General features: G+C 34.6%; 1 long non-coding RNA gene across 1 annotated transcript in view; it reads left to right on the top strand.

Annotated features, from left to right (window-relative positions):
* The window catches only part of LOC139123561 (uncharacterized), a 75209-nt gene extending 68389 nt beyond the window's left edge, over window positions 1-6820 (top strand). Inside the window, exon 3 of the long non-coding RNA XR_011549713.1 lies at window positions 6710-6820. This is a non-coding gene — a long non-coding RNA (uncharacterized lncRNA). The remainder of the gene's footprint in view (window positions 1-6709) is intronic.
* The last annotated feature ends 11263 nt before the right edge of the window (window positions 6821-18083 follow it).

Genomic DNA, 18083 nt, shown 5'->3' with positions numbered 1-18083 from the left:
AATATTGACATATTAATACTCTGAGTAACCAGTGGCAATGTTTAATCAAACAAATATGTGAACTATAGTTGACATGCAAGCAAAGGGTTTGCTCGCCCTTTTTGACCAGATAGATTTGCACAAAAATTTGTCTGATTTAGAAAAAAAACCTGATGTATGCAGATTTGTCCTTGCAAAACTTACATTAAAATTATGTTGCAAGGTCAACACTTTGCAACAATCTACAGTCCGAATTTTTACAAAAACTTGGTGAATGGTATAGCCACTTTTATCATTAGTAAGACAGGCAATAAAAATCAAAGTCTACAGCACAATGACTGTTAACCTTTTAATTTTGGCAAAGTTCAGTCAAATTAAAACAATCTGCTGTTTCTCTCATTTATTTCAATTGACAAAAATCATCGTCTTCCCTGTGTGTGGCAAAATAGCTTTCAAAACATTGGTCATTGAGAAAGTTGCTTAGTCTGATGATTCAAAAATATTCACAGTAAAAATAGCTGACTTTTTAAATTGAAATTTTGCTAAAACTATTTGACTTATCCCTAATTAGAGAAAATATATTTTGTTGTAACAGAGGGTTCATTGAGTAGGAGATTGAATAATTTGTCAAGTGACTTTGTTAACATCAGAAATTGAACATTTGCCTAAGGGGACATTTGGCAATTAACAAATATGCTTAAGCATGGCAAATGTGTGTAAGACTAAGAGGAGTTGGATGTATACCCTGGTACACTTAGATTTGTAAGTGAATGTTTAGAGTTTAAGAGTCATTGCAGTGTCAACTGTATAACATACAGCTAAACTCATCATTTTAAAACACTCACATTTAGAGAAAGCAATACTTTTGGAAGAATTTACTCAGAATGTATATCAATGCCTAAAATATTCTAAAAATAAACAGTACTTGTTTTCTCCTATATTTTTACAATTGTCATTACCATACAGACAAATGATTGCTTTTGTTATACTTAAATGAAAGTCAAAACGTATTTTGTCACTATTTTCGAAAATCAAAATAGAAAGTTTGCTGAACTACGAGGAGTGCTTTTCTAGAGTTCAACAAAAATGCCAAATAATATTTTCAAGAATGTAACATTGCCTATTTTGTGTATTTGATAATTTAATAAAAACCATTCAAACTACTTTTGTTTGCTTCTGATAATATTATTCAGAAAGCAAAGTCCCATCTAACATTGATAATGAATGTTTGTGGAAAGATTACAATAACCATGGCTGAACTTCATTTTCTCATCATTCAAATGACGACAGATTATGAACATTCTGTGTAGAACAGTGAACATACTGTCATCTTCCCACCCACCACTATGATAAGACAGCAGTGAAATGGTTCAATCGGATAATGGTTTGTTCAAAAGTAAATGTTTGATACTAGCAAAGTGCATAGCAATCCAAACTAAAGTAATACCCATATAAGGAAGATAAAGTATCCTTGACACAAAATATCTTTTAAGATACCAGTTCAACAAAATAAACTTGTTTGCCGTCTTGAGCCATCATAATGTATTTTTGCTATCTCTCTTGACACATCAAGAAAATATTTTTAGGCTATTTTTTCTGGCCAAAGGGAAATAAGTTGCTTCGTATCTTTGTTTTGTTTTGTTTGTTTTGTTTTTCAAAAGATAAAAATGTTCTAAAAAAAGATAATCACAATGTCAGAGCATATCATTCATTCCACAAGGGGATTGTGCCTACTCAAGTTACATTATTTCCTCATACATTTGATATTCACCTGCTATGGCACGTGGTCACTTACAGCAAAAGTTTCCGAACTTGTTGTACGCTGATGTGTGCTGTGTTGTGGTAATGAGCTGGAGAAATGCAGTCAGTCAGAAAACTGACATTGAATGAAAAACCCTTTGCAATGTTTCGTTGTTACGAAAAATAATTAATGTTACTATGGGAGTAGTAAATGAGTAAATAAATCAAAGCCACTGAATGAATGCCCTAAGAAAATATATTGTTGAGTCTATCACACCGATCTGTAGATATTTGGAAATATTTTGAATGGGTTATTACTGTAATCGGATTGGAATACATTATAATGCACCTGTTCTATTTGTGACCATTGGGAATAATTTTGTTTTTTGTCACTCGGAAAAATGAAATCTGTGGTCGCAGTATACTGCCAGTGTGCATAAATATGTAATTATGTTGTGTTCTTTCACTCGTTGGAGCTAGTACTTGATTTACGTCCTTGTATCTATATTCAATGCACATGACTTAATTCCATTGTATGTAATTAGACAAGGGTGTACGATTATGATGGTCTTTGATTCAGTGTGTTGTGACATATGCTAACACACCCACAACACAGAATCTGAAAGAAGGAAGTTCATTCATGTACTCTAATAGCCATCTTTACTGTGTATTTAAAGTGTTTATTGCACCACACACTATGCACTGCAAAGGCTCATCTAACCTTCCCCAGTGCTCGCAATCACTGTAAACATGACAAACACTTCAAAGATATTTGAGTCTTTAAGTTCTCAAGGAAGAACTATAATTTGGTTAGCTTTAAAGTGAAGGCCTTTGAAGACATTTCTCATTTTAAAAATCTGTGTTATTCATCTCTACAAAGATGAACAGTGCTTACCTGTTAGCAGAGGGTCACCATCACACTGTTTAAGGAGACATTGCCGTGGCATGTTCACCAGTGTCACAATCACATGGAAATAAAGGACAAAGTCGTGCCGCATAATCACAGTTATATGTGATGTCATCTATGTCAGAATCACAGTAAATCAAACAAGTATTTTACATGCATCACTTTTTGTTGTTAAATAAAATAATAAACTAGTTATTCATTTATTGTAAGATTGGATTTTATGAAATATAGTATGGGCAAGAGATATAGAATTAATAACAAATTATAGTGGTAAGGAAACCTATTTGGGAGACAATGAAACTAACATGAAACTCAAAAAAATCAAAACAAACTATCAAACGTTAGAATACCAATTGGAAACCCTTTTGTTTACAGCATAATTGTTCTTAAGAAATTTAACTCTATAGATTTGAAAGATGATGATATTTCAGACAGATCCCAGTTTACGAACTAAAGAAACATTTTAGGGTAAAATTTACCATTATAAGTACATAGTGTGTTCCAATAAATCACGTCTGTAAATGGAAAATATTTCAAACAACACGATGAAAGATTATTAACAACATTGGAAGTCATGAATTATATGATATCACAATCCTTAGACAATCATAAAACGGTACAAGAGTCTGCAATGCAAAAATCAAATAGATTTCAATTAAATTGTACATCCAAGCTTTTACCATGGCTTTAACATTAATGTTCATCTAAACTGAATCTTTAATATATTTCATAAATTACACCAGTTTTTTTTTCTTTAAAGCCATTGACTTTAATTTAATAACTTACGCTAACAAAGTCCTAATTACAAGCTGGCACTATATCATCGTCAATAATTTGTCGATTCGATTAAAATATTCGTTAATTTCCAGGAGGCTCCAAACGGTATGGTTACTGCACCCTTTCTGTTAACAAAGCATTTACAGCTTTATCATGAGTTATAGTCCAATAGTGCCCTACATCCTACCACATTGCATTTGATTAATGAGTATCATCAAGTGCATAAATGGATCGTTTCATTTCACAACAGCTTTCAACGCAGATTTTTTTAAGTTTTCTTTTTTTGTTGTTTTTTTTTTTTTGAAAGAAAGTTGAATGTTAGGCTCAAAGGAAAATATAAAGAAAAAAAATAAAGAAAAATCAAAAAGTACCTGAAAAGGGAAAAATTACAACCACATCAGTGCAACACTGTAGCTGACTATGCTGTGCTGTATAGCAGGCAGTGTGTGATACTGATGGCTGCATGAAGTCAAGTGAGCAACCAATTCAAAAGTTTAATATGTGTATTTTTGTACATGTAAATAATGATTAATAACCAAACAAACACTGGCATTTGTAAAAATAAAATTGTTTCACTTAAATTGTTTACTTAAGCTCAAATAGGCTCAAATAGCAATAATGTCTTAAAACAATTTACCAAGTTCATATTAATAGTTTGAAGAAAGGAAGTGAACCAGCAATATGATTTATTTCCTAACCATTGTCCTTTGATTGTTTATTGCTTTGTCTGTTTGTCTTAGAACATAAAATATCACTTCAAATTGGTGGAAAATAATCTTCCTACATTACTTTTGAATCTGATTGCTGCCAGATATGATTGTTCTGTTGTTGTGAAACAAATTTTTCAGGGGGATATGTTGTAAATGATCAATTATTTGCAATAAAGGTGCATGTGTATGCATACTAAGCAACAAGCTTAAATCCTATGACACAAGCAATATCAGAGGGCATTATATACCACTTAAACTTACTTTGTTGAATACGCAATGAATGTATTGCAGGGAAAGTTCAAAGATATTAAGAATAGGTCAAGTTTAGATGCATAAATTCCAGTTATTTTAAGTAAATGAAAATGCTTGTATGAGCCTAATGAAAACAATATTCACATATTAATGCGTCTAATAACCAGCTCCAATGTTGAGTCAAATATGTGAACTATAGATGGCATTTAAGCAAGGGGTTTGTTCACTCATTTTGACTGACTACAGCAAGATTAATTTGCTCTAATATGTGTCTGATTTAGGAAGAAAACTAAAGAATGCAAATTTGTCATAGTAAAACAATGAGTTTCCCACATTAAATGTATGTTGCAAGGTCAACAATTTGGAACATTCTACAGTCTGCATTTTGTAAACAAACCTGCTGACTGCTATAGCCACTTGTATCATTAGTAAGGCAGGCACTGACATCAAAGTCTACAGTACATCGACTGGTAATCATTTAAATGTTACCAAAATTCAGTCAAATTAAAAAATCTACAATCTGCTGTTTCTATCACTTATTTCAATTCAGAAAAATCATCGTCTTCCCTGTGTGTGGCAAAATAGCTTTCGAAACGTTGGTCATTGAGACAGTTGCTTAGTCTGATTATTTAAAAATATTCACAGTAAAAATAGCTGACAATGTTTGATTTGAAACTTTGCTCAAACTATTTGACTTTTCCCTAATTAGAGTAAATAATATTAACATTGTCGTTTTAAAATGCAATAACAATGGGTTCATTGAGTAGGAGATTGAATAATTTGTCAAGTGACTTTGTTAAGATCAGAAATTGAACAATTGCCTAAGGGGACATCTCGTTATAAACAAATATGATTAAGCATGGCAAATTTGTGTAAGAGTACATTTACATGTAGACTTGTAAATGAATGTTCAGGGATTAACAGAAATTGCAGCATGAACTGTATCACGTGCATCTAAACTCATCGTTTTAAAACACTCAAATTTAGAGAAGGCAATGCCTTTAGGAGTGTTTTCTTGGCATTGTATATCAAAGCCTAAATACTCTCAAAAACAACTGCTCATTTTCTCCTAATTTTTATAATTTTCATTTCCATACAAACAGACAGACAGACTAATGAGTGCCTTTTGTCGTACTAAAAGAGGAGACAATTAAAATACATTTTGTCACTATTTTCAAATATCAAAATAGAAAGCTGGCTGAACTATGGGGAGTGCTTTCCTAGAGTTCAACAAAAATGCCAAATAATATTTTCAAAAATGTAACATTGCCTAATAATGTTTTTTTGAAAATATACCCCTTTGAGCGCTAAAGTCAATTTCAGTCAACTTGATAAAATATAACCAATGATTTTTGTTCAGATCTTACAAAATTTTGATTCAAAACTGTAGCCAATGATAAATGAGGTCCGTTTGGTCTAATATTATCAAAAAAATTGCAGAAAAAATCACAAAAAGTGGTAAAATGTTGCACTAAAATTTTGGAGGGAAAAAAAGTACACCTGTCAAATGGTTAAAAAAAATCATTCAAAGTACTTTTGCTTGGTTCTGATGATATTATTCAGAAAGCAAAGTCCCATCTAACATGGGTAATGAATAATGTTGATAGAAAGAATACAATAACTATGGTTGACCTTCATTTTCCCATCATTCAAATAACGACAGACTATGAACATTCTGTGTAGAACAGTAAACATACTGTTGTCTTCCCACCCACCACTAAGATGAAACAGCAGTGAAATTGTTCAACCTGATAATAGTTTTTTTCAAAAGTTAAATATTTGATACTAGCAAAGTGCATAGCAATGCTAACTAAAGTAATCACCATATATGAAAGATAAAGTATCCTTGACTCTATTTTTGTGTACTATACCATACTGACAAAACGCCTATGAAGACACTACCTCAACAAAATACACTTGTTTGCCATCTTGATCCATCATAATGTATTGTTGCTATCTCTCTTGACTCATCAAGAAAAAGTTTGTAGGCTATTTTTTTTGGCCAAAGGGCAATGACTTGCTTTGTATCTTTGTTTAGTTTTACAATTATTTTTTTTTTCAACAGATAGAAATGTTCTTGAATAGAAAATAATCACAATGCAATGGTATATCATACATTGCACAGTGGGATTGTGTCTACTCAAGTAACATTGCATTTTATAAAGAGTTCAAGAAGACTAATAGTTCCTGTAATCATGCTACATAATTTCATTTTTGAGGAATGTTTGTCCATCAGGTCTACAAATAATACCAGTGATCTATATTGTTGATGGCTTCTGAGTTTATTACCATAACTATTGATACAAATACCTTTACTTCATTGTTTTCATATTTCACTCTTCAGAAAGGCTTTACTCCACTGCACATGGCTGCCCAAAAAGGCCATAAAGATGTTGCAGACATTCTTATTGGTGCTAAGGCAAACATAGAAGCTCTTACAAAGGTAAGTGTAACTATCTCCTCAAGCAGAAAGAGATAAGAGTGGCACTTCCACTGTTTGCCGATTTGTATACATGCCAACCTTTAGGATGTATTTTTCAAATATGCTGCAAACAATTGTGATAACCTTACCCAGGGTCTCAAATAGAGTATGGTTTACAATATCCAAATAATTAAAGTTGAAGTAATACATGAACTATCACAAATTTTGTCATTTTCCTACTACTTTTTTGGATAAATTATTTTCTCTCACAGTCAATGAATCCGCAGTAAAGATAACCACACAATTTTCATTTCTATTGTCTGTGGAAAGAAACCACTGTATTTTAAGATAAGCAGTTATTTAGTCTGAATAGAGAATATCTTAAGGTAGCTTTCCGCCTTTGTTTGGTATTTTGAGTCAAAAACACGATTTTTCTTCTATCCCTGAAAAGTATTCCTATAATATTGATCTTCCTTGTGTGTAGAATATCTTGGTCATGAAGTTCTTGTTTTTGGGTGAAATTTTGGAATAAAAATGTACGAGAGGCACAGGTGTACATTTTGGCGTTTGAGACTACCGTTAAGTCTTGATTGACAAGGGATTACGCTAAGCAAGCAGCGTCACAGTATTCACATGCACTTAGACAACATCCGCTGTGAAAATCCCATTAACACCTACCGTTCACTGCGTGGGTCAAGACCATAGTGTACCTGGCAATTAGACGTCGAAAGGTGGGTCTTACCGTTTTTCTCATAGGGGTGGCCGCTCCCAAAAGATCACAATTTATCGACACAATCGGACAAGGTCAGACTTATGACATTGTTGACGGTACAATTTCAGATTACACAAATGGCCCACACACTAAATGTTTTATCTGGGACATTTTTGTGCTTTTGTAAAAGCACCAGGAGTGGTGGATAAATTTCGTAATGTTAAACATCTTTGAAGAGGCTGTCCCGTATACATAAATGGTACGTTCCACTGGCGGCCTTAGTATACCGCAACAGACACCCTTCACATCTTCAACATTCAGAACATTCAAGCAACATTCGGCCTCTTTCGGCCGAAGTTTCGGCTTCTTTTGGCCCCAAGACATTTCGACACCCCCGTTACGATTAATTTTTTTCCCTTCAAACTTTTAAGTAACTGACAGACCAGTCATATTCATAAGCGTGACCTTTGCGTTCTGACCAGTATGACTTTTAAAGTGCCGTTTAGGCGCCGCTTTTCAAACTTTGACGGTGTCGGCGGCTATTGCTATTGAAAATGATATGAAACTCTTTTCTCACGGTTTTTCACCATGTTCTCACAAACTTTAAAGCATGTGAATGCTGACACTATACTTCTCAGTGTTTAGATTTGTAACATTTGGCACAAGTTCCCCCAACCAGGTAGTGCCAAAACGTCTTTGGTCGCGTTGCCTAAACGTCTTGGGGTCGGAAATTGTGCGGCCGAAACGACTTTGCGCCAAAAGGTCTAGAAACCGACATTGTCCGTTCGATGACAATACTAAGTGAGTTGAACAATTTATGAATAAAAATGAAATATCAGAAACCGCGGCACTGGAACTACTTGGGATTAGAAAATACAAGGTGGAAACAAATTGCATGGGCTTCAAGACAGCGACAGGAAATTTTCCCAAGGCAAAATACGTAGCGATGCAGAAATCACACCCCACAAAACAATAGCTGCTTCAGTTTGCAGACGTTTTGGCACAATGGCAGTGAACTGATAATGTCGAAGTCGTTTCAATCCCGCGGTCCTGTTTTTCCTTGTCCCATTTCGTTTCCGGACCGCGCTATTACCCAATAATCGTACAATGCAACCCTACAACTAAATGAGAAACCGACCTTGACAAGGTAAAAACATACGTCGACTAACAAATGTTCATCGTACACCGGACGAATGTGAATCAAATGATTTTATGGGAATGGACACGACAGCATTGTTATCAGTTATCATGGCAGTAGCCAAAATGCTGCAGGACCGAAGACAAATTTCAATATGAATTTGACCGTCACAACGTAATAACGTAATTGCCCTGAGTTTTCATCAACACGTCATCATTGGTCGGTAAACCATTGAATGAGACGCTTACGGGCTAACTACTTGAATACAGTGCAAAACACCATCCTAATCCTGAAATTTACATGTGAAGACGGGTCTGATATCATATTCGCCTGGAATCGATGGTACTCATGTTGGATACGAACAACAGCAGAGAGTTATCTATCTGTGACGTATGACGCTTGACGAGCGGTCTATCGCATGCAACTTGCGCTTGATGAAATGACGTACTTTTCTCTATGTTCATGTTTTCTCAACTTCTCTCCTTCGACTTTTATGCCGCCGACAGGCGATTGGTTCATTTTAGCATAAATGACTCCAGAAACGGTCTTCACCCACAGAAATGCTGTACAGAGTGAGGACGAACTATTGTCTCAGAAATGCTCGTAGTTTGATTAGTGTTTATCGGTTTTCAAGGCGCGTGAAGATCTAAAAAATGGCTGCTCACTGAATCCTCGGTTACTCTAACCGTAATGAATCACAGCATGGAGCTGTTCTTTTTTATCTCCATGATCACAGACACCGCAAATGTACATCCACATACAAACGCAGATATTTTTGTTGTCAGCCAATATTGTTTTCCCTATATCACTCATCGGGCTCGCTTTCATTCCGCAGCCGTGAGTCGTTTCCGAGGTCGAATCGAATGCTGCCATAAACTTACACTGTAGTGTACGCTTGTCATGGAGGTAATTAGTCCAAGCGCTCGTGTAGCGACGGCATCGAGATGCCGTAGCAGTTCCGACAGTTAGATCGAACAGTTAATACTCTATTTAAACCTTACAACTAATCAGTCAACAGATTATGCATAATCCCTTCCCTGGCACTCCCCAAGTTTATTTACTCATCAGCTACTGTGTAGATTGCGCTCTAAAAAGAGTACAACGTTCCCAAAATTCACCCTTTTTAGCCTCATTTCGACCGTTGACACTGATTTCAATGAGTGAATATACTGTTGAAGTTGAACACTTTGATTTCACTATCTGGTTTTAGTGTTTTGTCTGTTGAGTACATTGTTTATTGCCATTCAAAAGGAAAAAACCGAACCAATTTACTAAATCGCCTTTTTCTCAGTTCGGCATTTTGTCACATTGCAGCACGTTCAAAAGAGTTTAACTCAAGAACGCGTGAACGGAAGTTCACCAGATTTTCACAGACGTTTGTCAAGTAGGTTGTCTCCAAAACCTTGTCTCAGTTTCTTTATGAAGATTTTTAAAGTTGAGTTATTGCTGCTTAATTAGGCGGCATTGTAAGACTAATCGGTGGATAAACTTTGACTCAACGATGTGAAAAAACTAAGGCCTTTTCCAAAAATCTGAGACACGGTTTTGTAGCCAGTATTCTGAAGACCAATTGCCTGTTAACACCTGAACAATAGCCCCTCTCCGCTCAGACTTAAACTTTTCTACGTGAGACCACCCATTTTCTTTACACTTTCACTAAGATCTTCAAAAAAATTCATCGCACACTAATTTTCTTAATAAAACAAAAAAAAATCATAGAAATAGCTTTCAGGTGATATATAATACTTGGGTAAAAGTACACATCTTGATGGGAAAATTCACGTTTGAAAATATGTCGTCGCAAAGGTGGAAAGCTACCTTAAGTTGGTATATCACTTGTCTTGAGCATTTTGAATATGCTTTGATGTTAATCTGCATCGTAGGGTTAAATATATGCATGGACTCACAAGTTGTTGGTTGTATCAAAGCAATATCACTTTAGATTTCTATCACAAGAATTGTAAGGTCAACAATTTGGAACGTCCTACAGTCAGCACTTTGTAAACAAACCTGGTGACTGCTATATATAGCAACTTGTATCATTAGTAAGGCAGGCACAGATCTCAAGGTCTACAGTACACTGACTGTTAATCATATTCAGTCAAATCAAAATTTGCTGTTTCTATCATTTATTAAAATTCAGAAAAAAATCATTGTCTTCCCTGTGTGTGCATGGAGACACAAATAGCTTTCAAAATGTTGGTCATTGAGAGAGTTGCTTAGTCTGATAATTTAAAAAATATTCACAGTAAATGTAGCTGACTGTTTGATTTGAAACTGTGCTTGAACAATTTGACTTTTCCCTAATTAGAGTTTAATATTAATATTGTCGTTCTCATATGCAATACGAACATGCATATATGAAACATTATGAATATTCTGTTTAGAACAGTAAACCTACTGTCATCTTCCCACCTACCACTATGATAAAACAACAGTGAAATGGTTCAATCTGATAATGGTTTGTTTAAAAAGTAAATGTTTGATACTAGCAAAGTGCATAGCAATCTAAACTAAAGTAAAACTCATATAAAGAAGATAAGTATCCTTGACTCTTTGTTTGTGTACAATATCATTATGGCAAAACACCTGTGAAGACAAACAAAATACAACAAAATACACTTGTTTGACATCTTGATCCTTCATAATGTTTTTTTTTTTTTTTGCTATCTCTCTTGACTCATCAAGAAAATGATTGTAGGCTATTTTCTGGTCAAAGGGCAATTAGTTGCTATTTATCTTTGTTTAGTTTTACAATTTTTTTCAATAGATAGAAATGTTCTTTAATAGAAAATAATCACAATGCAACAGTATATCATTCATTGCACAGGTGGACTGTGCCTACTCAAGTAACATTACATTTTATAAAGAGTTCAAAAAAGACTAGTTCCTATAATCATGCTACATAATTTCATTTGTGAGAATTTTTGTCCATCAGGTCTACCAATAATACCAGTGATCTATATTGTTGACGGCTTCTTTATTACCATAACTATTGATACAAATACCTGTACTTCATTGTTTTCATATTTCACTCTTCAGGATGGTTTTACTCCACTGCACTATACTGCCCAAAATGGCCATAAAGATGTTGCAGAGACTCTTATTGGTGCTAAGGCAAACATAGAAGCTCTTACAAAGGTAAGTGTAACTATCTCCTCAAGCAGAAAGAGATAAGTGTGGCACTTCCACTGTTTGCCGATTTGTATACATGCCAACCTTTAGGGTGTATTTTTCAAATACGCGGCAATCAATTCAGAGATAACCTTACCCACGGTCTAAAAAAGAGTATGATTTACAATATCCAAACAATTGAGGTTGAAGTACCACATGAACTATCACAAACTTTGTCATTTTTCTGTTATTTTGTTTTTTGTTAAAATATTGTCTCTCACAGTCAATGGATGCGCAGTAGAGATAACCACACAATTTTCATTTCTATGTCTGTGGAAAAACCACTGTATTTTAAGATAAGCAGTTATTTAGTCTGAATAGAAAATATCTTAAAATATCACTTGTCAAGCATTTTGAATATGCTTTGATGTTAATCTGCATCGTAGTGTTAAATATATGCATGGACTCACAAGTTGTTGGTTGTATCAAAGCAATATCACTTTCGATTTCTATCACAAGATAGCTGTGTCGTAATGTTCCTGGTCTTGATTCTCATTTTACCCCTTTGCCAAGGCATACAACTGTATGTCAGTTTGTTTTGTGATCTAATATGGTCATCAGTACGTAATTTGTCTTTTAGTTTTCTGTCCAGAGCTATATGCTTTGGAATTCTAATTGGCAGTTGATCTTAAGAACGAAAATCTAGTACAGTTGGCTGCTGTGCATTTATTATGATAAAATGATAGATTTATCTTTACCATTGTTCACTAATAAATTTAGCATAATATTGACACCAACACAGAATATTGAGAGCTTCGAAACTTATAATATCAGTACTTGTACTCTCAGTAAAATAAAAAATATTGCTATAAAAGATAACATAATTTAAAAGTATTGCAAAATGTTCCATATTCCAGAATGGTATCTACAAGTAACGTCATTACGGGAACCTGAATGCAAAATTTCAATTTTTTGGCTAGTGACATCTGAAAAGATTTTCCACAAAAATGATGCCAGACAGTAGTAGTGTAGTATATGAAACTATATTTTGACAAAATGACAACAATATTATCAAAATAATTCTAGCCTATATATTAAGTATTATATTATTATTTTGAACAGTATCTCTAGGGAACTAAAAGTTTCAAATTATTCTCAGACTGGCAATTTGTTCTTTGGGAACGTCGTTTTTACCCAAAACGAAGAACAATTCGACAACATATATAAATGCTAGCATTGTTGTGAGATCTTGCAAACTCAATGATCCAACAATAACTACACAACAAATATGGCTGCATCCCAGCAACATGATTGTCTTTTGTGTAGTTTACAAAAATGATTATCTTAAAAAAGAACCCTTTCAATTTTTCTGTCTCTTATTTTTTGTACATTTTACAACTAAATGAGGTTGTTGAGAAATATGCCACAGAGTTTGAAATGTGCAAATTGTGACTTTCTGGTACTTCACATGTAAACATTCAAAGGAAAATAGTGCCAGTGAACTAATGACAATCTTTTACCTAACCAATATTACACTGGGTGTAAAATAGATTTCAAAGTTCTTGTAAACCATTAAAGATAACTTTTAGCATGTTTGACAGGAAGTATTGTAATAGAGCTTGATACAAAACAGACCATACTGTATCTCATTATGTATTAGCTGTGTATTAATGTCAGGTTACCATATTGAAATATACAAATAAAAGAGTAGGCAAAGTAATAAGCCATATTTTCTTAGAGTTTCTTAAAAAACTCATTGCTTGTTAATGTTTGAATGATTTTCATATAATTTCTGTAGAATCATTCAGAGAACCCAATCATTTGCAAAGCAATTGGCAAAGGCTTCCTAAGAAACAGAATTTGAACTAAAACAAAAAGTTATTCCCTAAAGATCACAGTTCTGCTCTAATCTACTCTGTTCACTATGTAAACTTTCTTTTGGACTTCCTTACAATATTTCTTTTGAAGTTTATGTGAATCGTTTTATGAATAATTGTGTGCATGGTTTAGTGCATCTTCTATTACAATGTGCTGCAGCTCAGGCACCACATATTACAAATTGCTACAAAATTATAATAGAGTTGGCCAAAGGAAACAAAGTTAGCATTAGTCTTAGAGTCGATATCTAGTGAACGTATAAAACATGTACAAACAGAGATAGAAATGTAAGTGTACCTAATTTTATGATTCTTTGAGCTCCTTTTGCATTGATATAATGTACTGACAATTCTAACACATTTGTTCTACATGTAACTGCAATCTCATGTGGACTGTTGCAATAGTTGTCGTCTATAGCCCATTATATGCTGTTCATCAGTAATTCATGGCGCTTGAGCTTTACCATAAAGCTTGTAAATTTAAACACTGCATTTAAGCATACACGCAAATATATAGTTGTGTATCTTCTAATATAGAACATTGCAAAAGACGCAACAGCAACACTGAAAATGATGCGTTACATAACAGGTTGATCAGTTAAGAATGAATTATCGTTTTGAGGGTGTCACTAGTAGAATGCACATATTCCTTTGAAAAATAAAATGACTTTTTTTTCAAATTTGATCGCTAATACTTTGTGCATTACAATTTGGTAATGTTCTACCATTTGTAAAATACAAATACGAGTTTGACTTGTAAGATTTGGTAAAATGGCAAACTTTTGTGAAAATATTGTTTACACCTTATGAAAATATGTTAATGCACATAAAAATGCATTAAAATTGACTAGCTTTGATAATATGGGATATTTTGTGCAACTTGTGACTATAAATTTTATATTAAATCTGACGTCATATTGTGAGATACCTCCTTTGTCATAGATGTTTTAAAGAGAAGTAAGGAACTTCATAAAGGAGACTATATATATAGCAGTAAATAACAGTCTACAGAGAATACCTGATAGTGCAGGTGACATCAATTTGCTTCTGTAATGTCTGCAGACTTAAAATTATATACACAAATGCAATCTTGCGCACTTACATTATGTTTTAAATCATGACATAGAAATGGTTTGAAGTACAATTACCTGAATATTTTAATGGACCTTGAATATTCTGTCAAGAGTTTAATTTTGTCTGTATTTTAATGATGTAAACTATAAAGTGTAAGATACAGGGGAGGTATATACATTTTTGTGAATCCATAGTGATATTTTAGTTTTGTGTGACACATACAACTTGTTTATAATTATATCAATGCACATAGGTGCATAGAAACCTAAACAACATTTTTTTTCAACATTATAATTCTTGCTTCACTATATGATGAATCTGAGTCATTGCCTAATGTCACTTGACTTGTGACAATTCAGTGCCCTAGTTATTCAGAAGTTGTAAATTAATACAAGTGAAGGTCCTTGTGGTCACTAAACACTAGGTGCAACCAAATAGTGTTAGATAATGGCAGCTTTTTGTTTTCATTTTCAGGGTCAAACATGTTTTTACCATGCTAATAAATTGCATGTACGGGTACATATGTGATGTAAATTTGTGCTCCACACAAAGCACAATTATACATAATACCTGTTTACCTACACCTGAACTAAAAGCTAATGACTGCAGACAGGTAGTGTTTTAGTACACTGGAAAGTGTTCAAACATCAGGGCCAAGACCAGCTCTGCATTTCATAATCTAAGGTAGCACATGTTCCTCCAGCATGTTAAGCTTTGGTGTTATGCTGACATGCGGGAAATGTACTCCGAGATATATGAACAGCCCCTTGATACTAATTCCTGTAAATAGAAAAGAAAATATATAGTCGAAATGACCAATTAAAATGTAACAGAGTAAACATCTTGTACCCTTCTCAATTGCACCTCCTCGGCAATATCTCAGACCCAACAAAACCATGGTAATAGCTGACCAATTATTCTGATATTCATAAGTGAACTACTTTCAGCAAAACTTGATATTGCTATTCTTCATTAGGGTTAAAATATACTACACAGCCCTCATTTTCAACTAGGTAAAACTTGATGTTAGGTCTATTATTATCCTCTCCCAAACCCCTGCACGATGATGATTTGGTAGTTGCTAGATAGATTCACTCACTAAGTGATTCAATACTATTGTCCGTCAGTGGCCTGCAAACGTTGTAAATGTTGTGGCACTTAAAGAAAAACAAGAAGAGTGGCTGGTACTTGTCATAAAGATACTGCGCATCCTCCAAGAAGGAAGCGTAACATCAGTAACAACAGTCATTGGAGCAGAACAGATTTTGTAAATATTTTCTAGCTGCAATGAAGAAGAGACAGTTGATATTATACTTCCTGTGTAAACTTTTAACCACTGAATTGAAGAAGTAGCTAGAATACCAACAAAATATTGATTATTGATACAGCCTTAGCCTATGTGGATATTTTTTTATTATCTGGAAAATAGGAATGTTTGGTGAAGAGGAAATATAAACAGACACTACATAATCTGTATCGATGTAAAAAAAAATACATCTTTCAATGTTAAAATATGAAGATAACCACTGCTTTTGTTGTTAGCCAAAGTCTAGTAATGTAAAGAAAGATTCATGTGCATTGTCATGACAGTATTATTTAAGCCTCGCTGAGAATCATGGGAGTTAGTCACCTAACTATGCTTACCAGTACAGCTGTAACATCATGAACATGGCTTCAGCGTTTTTAGTCATTTCCTTCAATGGCAACTTTGTATGAAATTATCTACTGAACTCACAGATAGAGTACACTAGCTCTGAAACATGCAAAAAAACAAACAAAAAAAACAAGGAACTGGAGAGAAAGCAAAAAGTGTAATACTGGTGTTTCTGATAAAAAGCAAAAGCAGTCAATACAAGCAAAACATGCATGAATGATTGATGCTGACAAACCTTAGAGCACTTGTCTACATGATTGCCCACAAAAGAGCGACCTTGGTAGGCCTGTTATCAGATACAGGGGAGATACATAATTTTTTTGTGAATCCACAGTGACTTTTTAGTTTGTGACAGATACAACTTGTTTATGATTATATCAATGCACGTTTGGAATGTAAAACAAAACAATTTTTTCAACATTATATTCTTGCCTCACTACATAATGAATCCTAGTCATTGTCTAATGTCACCTTCTTCTTATATAGAATTCTAGGTTGCGCTTCATTTGACTTGCGACAACGTAGTGCCCTAGTTATTCAGAAGTTGTAAGGGAGTACAAGTGAAGGACTTTATAGTCACAACCAAATGGTGTTGGATTCTTGCAGCGTTCTGTTTTCATTTTCAGGGGCAAATATGTTTTCACCATGCTAATAAATTGCATATACTGGTACATGTGTGATGGAAGCTTAATTTTCACAATTAACAGCACACTTTTTCCTTACAAATCTGTTGACCCGAAAGTGCCCGGTATGTGCCCGGAATTATTGCCCGGTTTGCGGCCGGTTATGGCCAAAAATTGTCAAAACGGGGCGCTCGTTCAGTGACCGTATTAAAAAAAGGTTTATAATGGTGACTGGATGATGACTGGTTGTGGCAAAAAACGGTCATAAAATGGCCATCCATTTTGTTTCTGTGACAAGGAAGTGCCCGGTTATGGCCAAAATCGGTCAGAAAATGAGCGCACGGTTTATGTCCGGTTTTGCGTTGGTGACCGGAATTTGCCTGGTATGTGCCTGGTATGTGCCCGGAATAGACCCGGTTTGTGCCCGGAATTATTGCCCAGTTTGCGGCCGGTTATGGCCAAAAGCGGTCAAAACCGGGCACCCATTCAGTGACCGTATAAAAAAAGTTTATAATGGTGATTGGATAATGACTGGTTGTGGCAAAAAAACGGCAAAAAAACGACCATCCATTTTGTTTCTGTGACCAGGAAGTGCCCAGTTATGACCAAAAACAGTCAGAAAACAAGCGCATGGTTTATGCCTGGTTTTGTTTGGTGACCGGAAAGTGTCTGGTATTGGAAAATAAAACTGTTGCTCGTTTTATGCCCTTTTTTTCTATGATCAGAAAGTGCCTGGTGATGGCCAAAAGCGGTCAGAAAACGGGCGCACAGCTTATGCCTGGTTTTGCGTTGGTGACAGGAAAGTGCCTGGTATCGGAAAACAAAAATGGCGCCTGTTTTATGCCCGAGTTTTAATTCTATGACCGGAAAGTGCATGGTTATGGCCAAAAATGGTCAGAAAACGGGCACACGGCTTATGCCCGTTTTTTTTTTGTTGGTGACCGGCAAATGCCTTGTAATGGAAAGAAAACTGGTGCCTGTTTTATGCCAGTTTTTTTTCCTATGACTGGAAAGTGCCAGGCAAATTATTGTGCATGTTATTGCACCTTTGCTGAAACTATACATGCAAAATTTCTTTCATAAGTTGGCATGATTCCACAAGTC

Source organism: Ptychodera flava, assembly GCF_041260155.1.
Source record: "Ptychodera flava strain L36383 chromosome 23 unlocalized genomic scaffold, AS_Pfla_20210202 Scaffold_23__1_contigs__length_28996876_pilon, whole genome shotgun sequence".
NCBI lineage: Eukaryota > Metazoa > Hemichordata > Enteropneusta > Ptychoderidae > Ptychodera > Ptychodera flava.
This window is presented reverse-complemented; position numbering and strand designations above follow the sequence as displayed.